This window comes from Schistocerca piceifrons, chromosome 4, assembly GCF_021461385.2.
Source record: "Schistocerca piceifrons isolate TAMUIC-IGC-003096 chromosome 4, iqSchPice1.1, whole genome shotgun sequence".
Lineage (NCBI taxonomy): Eukaryota > Metazoa > Arthropoda > Insecta > Orthoptera > Acrididae > Schistocerca > Schistocerca piceifrons.
In genome coordinates, this window is record NC_060141.1 from 209733155 (window position 1) to 209747780 (window position 14626).

Genomic DNA, 14626 nt, shown 5'->3' on the forward strand with positions numbered 1-14626 from the left:
GCACAAAGTATTAGTGGCGAGTGCATCGGTCACCAGATGTGGCGTGTTTCTAGCAGGCTTTTGTGTACTGTATTTATGGGTAATATGTAAGAGAGCACAGGCTGTGAACGTGCCAACATACCAGTTACCAGTAGAATGGGGACGCAATCAGTTTTAAGGGGTTCGTTAGTGTATAGGGAATTCGGGAGATTGTCCTGCATATGTAAATTATTAGAGTCGAGGTAGCTGAGTGGTAGAACGATTTTAAAGGTTTGGAACGAATCTTCACGGAAGGCAGGAGGTATGCTGCGCCACGTACAAGCGAGGTTTTGGGGAATTCTTGTAAATTTCGCTCAGCTGTAGCTGGAAGATAGTAGTTAAGGGACTGACTGGCACATCGGAGGGCAAGCGGAAGGCGATGTTGGTTTTATGCAAACTATTCTGCGAGGCAGGTTTACGACACTCTCGCAGGTGGGCACTGTATACAAGTGTGAAGTGATCAGGGCAGCACAGGGAAATACAGGGCACTGACGTGCTGTGAAGAAACCATACGTTGCAGTTACAACAGAGTCTAGAGACCTGTGTGTAGGAGCCGAACCGTACTGAGGAAAGCTTACGTTGTAATTATTAAAGAGCACTTCACTTGTCCCCTCCAGAGGAACTATGTCACAGGCGTAGGGGAAAGATGTATAAATAACCGAGCCATTGGCTCAAATCACGCAGTCGTGTTGCTATTCTGTCTGCATCTAAAACTGGAGAGAATGACGATTTTTTAAGGCCGACCACGACGACCTCTGGTGATGCATACTGGCGACCAACCGGCCCTCTGAAACTACCGCCAACCTCCGCTGCACGATCGCATCATAGCTGTGGACGGGCGGTCCGCACCTTGAAGCTGCACATGCACAAGGAGCGAGAGGGCTGCTGGCCTCCGCTCTCTGAGTGACATCGTCCGGCGGACTGCGAACTACCGTCTGCATGAACAGGGCCGGAGCGCGAATTCGCTGCATCCAGGGTCCAGAGCTGTTTGCGGCCACTGACCGAGCTGCCCTCGGTGGACGGCCTGAGCTGCTAAGGCTCACTACAACGACGGCGGTCGACTGTTTTCATTCGACGCTCTACCTGGCGTCCACGAGTTGCGTTTGAGCGAGCAGGCAGCAGCGTTCCGAGCTACCGGAACAGCCAGCACGCGCAGCGGCCATTTAGCCGTGGCGTGAATAGAAGCGCTACGTCCGCAAGGCTGGGCGACTGGATTCCGGCACTGGCACTGGCATTGGCGCCGACCCACGTACGAACGCAACGTGGCGCCATCACCAGGATGTACCTTCGATACCATAAAGTCAATGATACACTTGCTGGTGTTTTTCCGCACACTTCGGCGTGAGTCACTCCTCGCTCCCAAACCATACTTCTCGGTCGTCCTGAAATATTACAACCCCTGAGCTCGGGGGGTTGTAACAGTTAAATTGTACCTATCTGATGTTCCTTACTATCTGGGGTGGAAAAGTGGAAAAATTATTACGTGAGGAGTCATAACAAAAACCAATAGGTTATTAGAAAATCGAGAAAAATGATACATCTCAATTATTTGTTATTTAACTGGTAACACCTCATATTCGTCGAGTACTGAAAGACGCGTCCGTATTACAGTTGTATAGATTATAATGCAATTTACTGCTAAAAATTATTTACTTGAAATTTAAAGGTCGCTAGTACTATTTTAAATTAAGTTTTATAGAATTACGTAAATCGATATGTTCTCTTGTACTGCAATTCTGAATTGTGTCACTGTTTTTGCTCGGGTGCAGTAAAATTAATGCATGTCCAAGGGAAGATTACATCATACTTCTCACAAACGCGCACTGCAGTATCGTATTTGTCCACCGATAACGGGCTAGCGACTTCCGTTTAAACGTCTCCCCCGTACGGGAATTACAAGGGGTGTGCGAGTGGTGAGTGCAGGTTGATGACACGTGGACGACGACATCTAAAAGTTTGGGGGTGGCCGTGAAGCCTGCACGGATAGCCGAAACCGTTCAGGTAACCACTCACAAGAAGCGGGAAATCCAGATTCGAGCCCTGGCTGGGCACAAATTTTTAATGTCATTTAATTTCACGGTTGGAGCCTCCTCGTATTCGCAACAGAATACATTTCCTGTAATACATCACAGCTGGCTTCTAGTATGAATTGCACACGCTCAACACAATTTTTTTGCTTATATGGAGACTGATAGTGAAGGCTATTCTAGGGCTTGTCTGCCAAAAGCTGTACCAAATATACTGCAGCTAAAACAAAGATACGCTTTGGTATGCCTGGGTAGAAAGGAAATTAAACTAAAATCAGCGATAATTGACACTGCTTATCAGGCCAGAGTTTCGCTAGGTTAAGGACTGTTCTCACTGGTGAAGGAAAAATTCCATTAGAAAACGTGCAAGAACAGTTAATGGACGTGGCCTATGAAGAGTCAGACCACGAGCAAGAAGAGAGTAATGGAGTCGATTCGCCAGACATATCGTTGATAGAGATGACAGCGCAGTGAGTGATAGAAGAAGAGGTGTCAGGTACAGAAGCAGGTTGCGAAGATGACGCCGAGCGGAAAGATGTTTGTTCCAGTGACTCCGAAGACAAGGGGACTAATTACTTAGGCTTCAACAAGAGGCTTGCGGAACATTTGAAGTATTTATTGGCACAAGAGGGTGCATAGATGCATGTTAAACGTACCTGAAAAAGAGGATGAGCATTTTTGGCAACCGTGTTATAAATATCCATCAGATTCTGCAATAGGTAATCATTATTTGTCGCTATACGTTGTATCACTTTTAGTTCTTTATCATGATTTTGTTTGCAAAGGGATAACAGAAATAATATTTTAAAAGCAAAGTGGAAGATAGCTTTCTTGTGTTGGTTTGGGTGCTTGGACCCATAATCAAGTATTACATCTGTGAAAGTGGCTTTTCTGTACAAAATATCGTGATAAAGAACTAAAAGCGATAGAGTTTGTAGCCAGAAATAATAACTACACAATGCAGTATGTTATGGATACTTACAACACGGTTGTCAAAATGCATGACCATCGCAATAACAACCAAATGCGTGAAACAGTAAATGAGCGCAAAAAAAAAGAACTATAACTTCACCGAATTACGGTGTTGTCAGCATAAGAATGGCTGTAATTTTTAGGAAACAGGACATTAATGTGGCATTTTCCACTGAAAATACGTTGGATTGTCTGTTAATTAATAACATTCACAAATGTGAGCAGCTGTGGGAATTAATTTCTGCGTGTGATGTTATTTATCTCGGGAAAACTGCAAGAACGCTTTAAGTCGAGTTTCGCGAGCTTGTGGCATTGGACACGAGGGATACAGCAAAAAAATCTAACATTGCGGCGCATTTCACTGCTACTGGCCATGCCCTCCTCCCCCCGGTATGAAATCACTATTAAAATTGTCGCGCAGGGGTCGAGAAGAAAGATACCTCGATTTACTTGAAGAAATGGAGATATGCAGTACACCGTTCAACGAGCAGACGACAATGAAAAGCACTCATTTTTGGAGTGCTTCGTATCACGTCTGGTGCCGAATACGAAAATAGAGATCCGTCAGTTCAACGGAATGCCAATTAATACGTAGATCATCGTGCCACTGCAGCAGAACACCTTGCCACAGCAAAATCTATTTGGAAGGGGTGCACACAGTTACTCTTTGTTTATGTTTATGTTTAGATATTTGTTTCTATTTACGTTTAGATAAGAAAAATTTGATAACAGCAAACTGCCATGTTACATTGGAAACTAAAATTCAGTTTCAGTAAAGTGGAATAATCATTCTCTAGATTCAAACTCGAAGAGCGCGTTATGGCAATACATGATGTCAATGTCAATCCACGTAAATATGATAATGAACATGTTCTACGGCATTTTTAAAAGGTTATAGATGGTGTTGTATATCTGTTTATATTTACATGGTATTTATACGTCATTCGGAAAAGTCAGTTTAGCCTGTCATAGCCGCTCGTTCCACCATTTTTCTCCTCCACGGCTTTGCAGCACTGGGACAACCGGCCACGTGCTTTTAGAGCGTGTTTTGTCGTCTACTAAGCATCAGAATTTCTCATACATAGTGACTGCTAGAGAGTGTGAGTACAGTCACTCGCTTAAATACGAATAATGACGAATTTATGATGTATTTTTTAAAATGTTTTACGCGGTGTTGTGTACCTTTATACTTACATCACATTTAAACTTCGTTGTCAAAAAGGCATCCAGTATTTTACGAGTACCAAAATTAATGTGAAAGGGCGTAATAGTGTAACCCACTTATTTTGGTTCCGCTGGAATTAATTCATTATTATGTTAATATAATGGATGCAATATTTGTTCTAATATGGCTCATGCTGCATCATGTACTTTGGGACATTGTTCCTGAGCCACACGGTAGCAGGCGTGAGTAGTGTCCGTTTTATGATTTACGATGTAATCTACAGATTTTTACGTTCAAGGTTTTTCATGTGTGGATTAGATGCTGTTTCCGCTACGTCTTGGATTTTCATTAAGAAAAGGTTTTAAAATAATTATCATTGAAGAGGGTGCTGTTGTGTTCGGTGTTGACAACGAGCATAGCTGAGTAGGTTCCTGTAAGCAGCTAGCACAGTTACATTCGTACCTTCTGTCTGACAAGTACTCATCATTGATCTGTGCAGATACTGGAGTTTTGCTGCTCGTACGAATCAGTCCACGGGGTTTTAATAGATGTTCTTGCTTGTATAGTTAGACAGACGTGGGGCAGTCTGATTATTTAATTCTTGTTTGCAACAGAAATGAAGACTTATACTTCAACGACTAATGCTGACCATCTTTTGGTTATTAAGACTTAAAAACTATTCATCGCATCGAGGGTGCTCTTGAAGCCCCGCACTCGCTATAATTTTCCCTTTATTTCTGTCGTATTGACTTTACAGTATTTTCCTGGCTTCACATTTTATCAGAAAGTACAAGCTTTTCACTCTTTAATAAGTTAGTTTAGTCTATCACAGCCGCTCCTTCCACCATTTTTCTCCTCCATGGCTTTGCAGCACTGGGACAACCGGCCACTCGCTTTCAGAGCGTGTTTTGTCGTCCACTAAGCATCAGAATTTCTCATACACAGTGACTGCTCCAATAGCAGAGCTCAAAGGACGCCGACGTCTGACGAATGAACTACACTACTGGCCATTAAAACTGCTACACCACGAATATGACGTGCTACAGACGTGAAATTTAACCGATAAGAGGAAGATGCTGTGATATGCAAATGATTAACTTTTCAGAGCATTCACACAAGGCTGGCGCCGATGGCGACACCTACAACGTACTGACATGAGGAAAGTTTCCAAACTATTTCTCATACACAAACAGCAGTTGACCGACGCTGCCTGGTGAAAAATTGTTTTGATGCCTCGTGTAAGGAGGAGAAATGCGTACCATCACGTTTCCGACTTTGATAAAGGTCGGATTGCAGCCTATCGCGATTGCGGTTTATCGTATCGCGACATTGCTGCTCGCGTTGGTCGAGATCCAATGACCGTTAGCAGCATATGGAATCGGTGCGTTCAGGAGGGTAATACGGAAAGCCGTGCTAGACCCCAACGGCCTCGTATCACTAACAGTCGAGATGACAGGCATCTTATCTGCATGGCTGTAACGGATCGTACAGCCACGTCTCGATCCCTGAGTCAACAGATGGGGACGTTTGCAAGACAACAAGCATCTGTACCAACAGTTCGACTACGTTTGCAGCAGCATGCACTATCAGCTGGGAAACCATGGCAGCGGTTACCCTTGACGCTGCATCACGTACAGGAGCGCCTGCGATGGCGTACTCAACGACTAACCTGGGTCCACGACGGCAAAACGTCATTTTTTCGGATGAATCCAGGTTCTGTTTACAGCATCATGATGGTCGCATCCGTGTTTGGCGACATCGCGGTGAACGCTCATTGGAAGCGTGTATTCGTCATCGCCATACTGGCGTATCACCCGGCGTGATGGTATGGGTTTCGGTCACCTCTTGTTCGCATTGACGGCACTTTGAACAGTGGACGTTACATTTCAGATGTGTTACGACCCTTGGCTCTACCCTTCATTCGATCCCTGCGAAACCCTACATTTCATCAGGATAATGCACGGCCGCATGTTGCAGGTCTTGTACGGGCCTTTCTGGATACTGAAAATGTTGGACTGCTGCCCTGGCCAGCACATTCTCCAAATCTCTCACCAATTGAAAACGGCTGGTCAATGGTGATCGAGCAACTGGCTCGTCGCAATACGCCAGTCACTACTCTTGATGAACTGTGGTATCGTGTTGAAGCTGCATGGGCAGCTGTACCTGTACACGCCATCCAAGCTCTGTTTGACTCAGTGCCCAGGCGTATCAAGGCCGTTATTACGGCCAGAGGTGGTTGTTCTGGGTACTGATTTCTCAGTATCTATGCACCCAAATTGCGTGAAAATGTAATCACATGTCAGTTCTAGTATAATATATTTGTCCAATGAATACCCGTTTATCACCTGCATCTCTTCTTGGTGTAGCAATTTTAATGGCCAGTAGTGTACATTTTTATATTTTACATACGTAGATATTGCCACCCTGGGAGCCCACGCTCGACCTCCACGTGATTCGCTACCGCCCTAATTTCCCCTGTCAAACGCCAACTCGCGCGGCGATAACTGTCATACAGAACACAACCAACTCGGCACGCTAGACTGCGTCCGCTCTCGAAGTCTATAAGGCGCCTTTCTGGGGATTGTACTGTCACTTGCGACCCCATTCACACTGTGAAGGGTGTCGTAATTAGCACCAAGTCCACATAGTATCTTCTCAACCCATTAAGCTTACGTAGCTTAAAGCAAACTTAAAACCTACTACTCTACAACTATTCCAACCCCGTACTTAAATATCACTAATATTTTGCATTAAAAAAGTACAAATCCCATAAACAAAACCTAACAATTATATAGACACTAAAAACTAATGACTCTAATATCGTGTTTTACTGCGTGTACGTGAAGTACAGTTTTATCTTGTAATGTTGATGCATTAAGGGATTCTGAAAGCGATGCTGATATTCAAGACAATAAAAGCGGGTTAAAAGCCGTGAGCTATCTGGGGAGGTTAACCTTGCATTACTGAGCAACTGTTTCACCAGGTATCCAGTCTAGCTTACCAAATTCCTAACCAGACTAACATTAATTATAATCTTTTAATAGTCATCTTACGACAAACTGTCATGTATATATTTAAAAAGAGAATTTAAAGGGAAAGCAGAAAGCTGGAAGTAGTATATAGAGGATCTGTACAAAGGCGATGTATTTGAGGACAATATTATGGAATGGAAGAGGATGTAGATGAAGATGAAATGGGAGATATGATACTGCGTGAAGAGTTGCACAGAGCACTGAAAGACCTGAGTCGAAACAAGGCCCCGGGAGTAGACAACATTCCATTGGAACTACTGACGGCCTTGGGAGAGCCAGTCCTGACAAAACTCTACCATCTGGTGAGCAAGATGTATGAGACAGGCGAAATACCCTCAGACTTCAAGAAGAATATAATAATTCCAATCTCAAAGAAATCAGGTGCTGCCATATGTGAAAATTACCGAACTATCAGTTTAATAAGTCACAGCTGAAAGATACTAACGCGAATTCTTTACAGACGAATGGAAAAACTGGTAGAAGCCGACCTCGGCGAAGATCAGTTTGGATTCCGCAGAAATCTTGGAACACGTGAGGCAATACTGACCCTACGACTTATCTTAGAAGCTAGATTAAGAAAATGCAAACCTACGTTTCTAGCATTTGTAGACTTAGAAAGCTTTTGACAATGTTGACTGGAATACTCTCTTTCAAATTCTGAAGGTGGCAGGTGTAAAATACTGGGAGCGAAAGGCTATTTACAATTTGTACAGAAACCAGATGGCAGTTATAAGAGTCGAGGGGCATCAAAGGGAAGGGAGTGAGACAGGGTTGTAGCCTGTCCCTGATGTTATTCAATCTGTATATTGAGCAAGCAGTAAACGAAACGAAAGAAAAATTCGGAGTAGGTATTAAAGTCCATGGAGTTGAAATAAAAACTTCGAGGTTCGCCGATGACATTGTAATTCTGTCAGAGACGACAAAGGACTTGGAAGAGCAGTTGAACGGAATGGACAGTGTCTTGAAAGGAGGATATAATATGAACATCAACAAAAGGAAAACGAGGATAATGGATTGTAGTCGAATTAAGTCGGGTGATGCTGAGGGAATTAGATTAGGAAATGAGACATTTAAATTAGTAAAGGAGTTTTGCTATTTGGGGAGAAAAGTAACTGATGATGGTCGAAGTAGAGAGGATATAAAATGTAGACTGGCAATGGCAAGGAAAGCGTTTCTGAAGAAGAGAAATCTGTTAACATCGAGTATAGATTTAAGTGTCAGGAAGTCTTTTCTGAAAGTATTTGTATGGAGTGTAGCCATGTATGGAAGTGAAACATGGACGATAAATAGTTTGGATAAGAAGAGAATAGAAGCTTTCGAAATGTGGTACTACAGAAGAATGCTGAAGATTAGATGGGTAGATCACTTAACTAATGAGAAGGTATTGAATAGAATTGGGGAGAAGAGGAGTTTGTGGCACAACTTGAGAAGAAGAAGGGACCGGTTGGTAGGACATGTTCTGAGGCATCAAGGGATCACAAATTTAGCATTGGAGGATAGCGTGGAATGTAAAAATCTTAGAGGGAGACCAAGAGATGAATACACTAAGCAGATTCAGAAGGATGTAGGTTGCAGTGAGTACTGGGATATGAAGAAGCTTGCACAGGACAGAGTAGCATGGAGAGCTGCATCAAACCAGTCTCAGGACTGAAGTCAACAACAACAACGTCCAAAAGAAAATCTCTATACATGTGTGAGATCAACAGCACATGCCAATTACACTAGGCAACAAAATTAAACTTTTCGTATGTTATATGTACCCGTGGTCTACGGAAGCCGGCACGGTAGCTCAGCGTGTTCGGTCAGAGGGTTAGCTGCCCTCTGTAATAAAAAACTGAGTCAATCGACCAACAACGAACATAAAAGGATGTCTTACGACGTCCGCCCCGAGCAAATGCAACGAACAGAAGCGAACAAAATGAGATTAAAAAAAAGGGGTAGCGTCTTTGATTCATAATCAAAACGTCTTCGGCCCCGGGGTCGATCCCCGCCACTGCCTAAATTTTGATAAATAATCAGCATTGGCGGCCGAAGACTTCCGGCATAAGAAGTCAGCCTCATTCTGCCAACGGCCTTGTCAAAGAGGTCGGAGGAGCTGATAGAGGTTCAGGGCACTCTCTTGTCCTAGGGGTGGGAAATTGCCCCTAAAGGCGGAAGAATCAGCAATGATCAACGACATGAGGATGCAGAAGGCAATGGAAACCACTGCATTAAAGACACGTAACGTGTATCCACAGGACATGTGGCCTGTAATTGAAGAAGTGTCATGATGATCTCTCCATTGGCAAAAGATTCCGGAATAGTCCCCCATTCGGATCTCCGGGAGGGGACTGCCAAGGGGGAGGTTACCATGAGAAAAAGATTGAACAAACAACGAAAGGATAATGTTCTACGAGTCGGGGCATGGAATGTCAGAAGCTTGAATGTGGTAGGGAAACTAGAAATCTGAAAAGGGAAATGCAAAGGCTCAATCTAGATATAGTAGGGGTCAGTGAAGTGAAGTGGAAGGAAGACAAGGATTTCTGGTCAGACGAGTATCAGGTAATATCAACAGCAGCAGAAAATGGTATAACAGATGTAGGATTCGTTATGAATAGGAAGGTAGGGCAGATGGTGTGTTACTGTGAACAGTTCAGTGACCGGGTTGTTCTAATCAGAATCGACAGCAAACCAACACAGACAACGATAGTTCAGGTATACATGCCGACGTCGCAAGCTGAAGATGAACAGATAGAGAAAGTGTATGAGGATATTGAAAGGGGGACGAAAATCTAATAGTCATGGGCGACTGGAATGCAGTTGTAGGGGAAGGAGTAGAAGAAAAGGTTACAGGAGAATATGGGCTTGGGACAAGGAATGAAAGAGGAGAAAGACTAATTGAGTTCTGTAACAAGTTTCAGCTAGTAATAGCGAATACCCTGTTCAAGAATCACAAGAGGAGGAGGTATACTTGGAAAAGGCAGGGAGATACGGGAAGATTTCAATAAGATTACATCATGGTCAGACAGAGATTCCGAAATCAGATACTGGATTGTAAGGCGTACCCCGGAGCAGATATAGACTCAGATCACAACATAGTAGTGATGAAGAGTAGGCTGAAGTTCAAGACATTAGTCAGGAAGAATCAATACGCAAAGAAGTGGGATACGGAAGTACTAAGGAATGACGAGATACGTTTGAAGTTCTCTAACGCTATAGATACAGCAATAAGGAATAGCGCAGTAGGCAGTACAGTTGAAGAGGAATGGACATCTCTAAAAACGGCCATCACAGAAGTTGGGAAGGAAAACATAGGTACAAAGAAGGTAGCTGCGAAGAAACCATGGGTAACAGAAGAAATACTTCAGTTGATTGATGAAAGGAGGAAGTACAAACATGTTCCGGGAAAATCAGGAATACAGAAATACAAGTCGCTGAGGAATGAAATAAATAGGAAGTGCATGGATGCTAAGACGAAATGGCTGCAGGAAAAATCTGAAGACATCGAAAAAGATATGATTGTCGGAAGGACAGACTCAGCATACAGGAAAGTCAAAACAACCTTTGGTGACATTAAAAGCAACGGTGGTAACATTAAGAGTGCAACGGTAATTCCACTGTTAAATGCAGAGGAGAGAGCAGATAGGTGGAAAGAATACATTGAAAGCCTGTATGAGGGTGAGGATTTGTCTGATGTGATAGAAGAAGAAACTGGAGTCGATTTAGAAGAGATAGGGGATCCAGTATTAGAATCGGAATTTAAAAGAGCTTTGGAGGACTTACGGTCAAATAAGGCAGAAGGGATAGATAACATTCCATCAGAATTTCTAAAATCATTGGAGGAAGTGACAACAAAACGACTATTCACGTTGGTGTGTAGAATATATGAGTCTGGCGATATACCATCTGACTTTCGGAAATGCATCATCCACACAATTCCGAAGACGGCAAGAGCTGACAAGTGCGAGAATTATCGCACAATCAGCTTAACAGCTCATGCATCGAAGCTGCTTACAAGAATAATATACAGAAGAATGGAAAAAAAATTGAGAATGCGCTAGGTGACGATCAGTTTGGCTTTAGGAAAAGTAAAGGGACGAGAGAGGCAATTCTGGCTTTACGGCTAATAATGGAAGCAAGGCTAAAGGAAAATCAAGACACTTTCATAGGATTTGTCGACCTGGAAAAAGCGTTCGACAATATAAAATGGTGCAAGCTGTTCGAGATTCTGAAAAAAGTAGGGGTAAGCTATAGGGAGAGACGGGTCATATACAATATGTACAACAACCAAGAGGGAATAATAAGAGTGGACGATCAAGAACGAAGTGCTCGTATTAAGATGGGTGTAAGACAAGACTGTAGCCTTTCGCCCCTACTCTTCAATCTGTACATCGAGGAAGCAATGATGGAAATAAAAGAAAGGTTCAGGAGTGGAATTAAAATACAAGGTGAAAGGATATCAATGATACGATTCGCTGATGACATTGCTATGCTGAGTGAAAGTGAAGAAGAATTAAATGATCTGCTGAACGGAATGAACAGTCTAATGAGTACACAGTATGGTTTGAGAGTAAATCGGAGAAAGATGAAGGTAATGATAAGTAGTAGAAATGAGAACAGCGAGAAACTTAACATCAGGATTGATGGTCACGAAGTCAATGAAGTTAAGGAATTCTGCTACCTAGGCAGTAAAATAACCAATGACGGACGGAGCAAGGAGGACATCAAAAGCAGACTCGCTATGGCAAAAAAGGCATTTCTGGCCAAGAGAAGTCTACTAATATCAAATACCGGCCGTAATTTGAGGAAGAAATTTCTGATGATGTACGTCTGGAGTACAGCATTGTATGGTAGTGAAACATGGACTGTGGGAAAACCGGAACAGAAGAGAATCGAAGCATTTGAGATGTGGTGCTATACACGAATGTTGAAAATTAGGTGGACTGATAAGGTAAGGAATGAGGAGGTTCTACGCAGAATCGGAGAGGAAAGGAATATGTGGAAAACACTGATAAGGAGAAGGGACAGGATGATAGGACATCTGCTAAGACATGAGGGAATGACCTCCATGGTACTAGAGGGAGCTGTAGAGGGCAAAAACTGTAGAGGAAGACAGAGATTGGAATACGTCAAGCAAATAATTGAGGACGTGGGTTGCAAGTGCTACTCTGAGATGAAGAGGTTAGCACAGGAAAGGAATTCGTGGCGGGCCGCATCAAACCAGTCAGTAGACTGGTGACAAAAAAAAAAAAAAAAAAAAAAAAAAAAGTTATATGGAAACTGAAAGGTGATTTACATGAAGTTTGGTCTCCTGATTTGACGTCTGTCAACAGTTTATTTCTATTGGTCATACGTATTTTTAAGACATACATTTCAGTTCAATGACATTACATATTTCTTTAGTACTGAAAAGAGTTACATTTTTTTCTATTTATTCCCTAGAATGAACATTCCAGCGGTTTTCCGCGCTATCTAGCTTGAGGATCATCCATTTTGAGAGTACAACAGTAGTCAGCTAATATCCTTGGGCTCCCTTTACCTCTGTAACGGGTTACTATTGTAGATATTTCCTGAGGGAAACGTTCACCATGTTCATCACATACATTGTCAAGGCTGCAGGGAAAGAAGTCTAAATGTTGGTGCAAGAAATGGAGTTTTAGAGATATATATTACAACAAAGTTCGCTATTATTCTCCATAAGCTGACTGACAAGTTCTTTATAGTTATTACCCTAATGGTTTACCAGGAAGTCTTTTTACAACACTTTGGAAGGATCTCCATGCTTCTGCCTCAGCTTCGTTCAAACTTTCTTCAAATGCAGGATCATTCATTAGTTCACTTATTTGGGGACCAAAAAATATGTCCTCTCTGATACTGGCGTCGCTGATCCTAGGGAATCTGGATTAGATGAGAGTTTCTCTCTGTGGCCAATGTTTCCAAAGATAGTGGTTTTTTCTGTCACTTCTGTTGTTTTATAACTGGACCACTTGTATTCCTCTGTTACATTATAGCCGGCCGAAGTGGCCGTGCGGTTAAAGGCGCTGCAGTCTCGCACCGCAAGACCGCTACGGTCGCAGGTTCGGATCCTGCCTTGGGCATGGATGTTTGCGATGTCCTTAGGTTAGTTAGGTTTAACTAGTTCTAAGTTCTATGGGACTAATGACCTCAGCAGTTGAGTCCCATAGTGCTCAGAGCCATTTGAACCATTTTGTTACATTATAATTATTTGATTACACTATATTACAATTGTGCGTAATATATTTTAGATGTCATCATTGGGTGGGAAAGCGCTAGACTGAAGGAGCTATTGCAAAACGTCAGGACAGAGGAGGAAGAAGACGAGAATGTGGAGGATCACCAACTGCACGAACCTTTACCTGTTGATGATCGGAGTGAGGAATCTGATTGTCAAGTTGCACAGAGTGAACACGACACACTCAAATGAGGATGCCAGCGACGTCAGAATCGATGGCTGCATCAAATGTGCGACCTCTACCTCATAAGGGTTGGCATCACCAAGTGGATGAAGAATCCTCCAGGCCCACAGACGGTTGGGACCAGATCTTGAAAGGTCATCAGAAAAGCTCCTGCACCGACGAGAAAAGCAAGGTAGGCAAAGACTCTCGAGGAAGCCCCTAGACTTTCCATTACACCAGAGATTGTCAAAATCATCGTCGACTGTACCAACAAGAAGACAGAAATGTGTATCGAAAATTGTAAGACACATAGCTTTCATGAGTAGGCAGACAAACCTGAGTTCATGGCTCTCCTTGGGCTTCTCTAATGGGGAGATTCAAAGCTGGACGAACGAACCTGGCAACTTCTGGGCCACCGATGGGACTGGTGTTGAGATCTTCCTTCTGACGATGACCATGACTCGAGTTTGATCACACCAGCGCTGTCTTAGGTTTGACGATCTCAGTGCCCGACAGGCTCGACGTGGGCAGGATAAACACTGTCCAACCCGTGAAGTGTTCGGCAGTTAAACAAGAGCTGCCAGGACAGTCACATCCTCGGTAGAAACGTTCAGATCGACGATAAACTGGAGATTTTCCGTGGCCAATGCTCTTTCATTCAATATATCCCGACAAAGCCGGCCAAGTATGGCATCAAGATCTTTGCCACCTGTGACTCCCAGGCTTCCTACAACTTCTGCATGGAAACCAACCTGACGGAGCTTTCCACAAGATCAACTCCCATCTGATGTGATTGAACGCCTCATACCTAGGATATCTGGCTCGGGAAAAAACCTAACGATGGACAACTGGTACATCAGCGTTCCACTGTCCACTACACTGTCCTACGCAAGCACAAGATGACCCTGGCTGGAATGGTTAGGAAAAACAAAAAAGAAATCTCTAAGGTATTCACCCAGACCACTGGCTGCCCAGTCTGCAGATCACCTTGTCGTCCTACGTTGCAGAAAAGAAGGT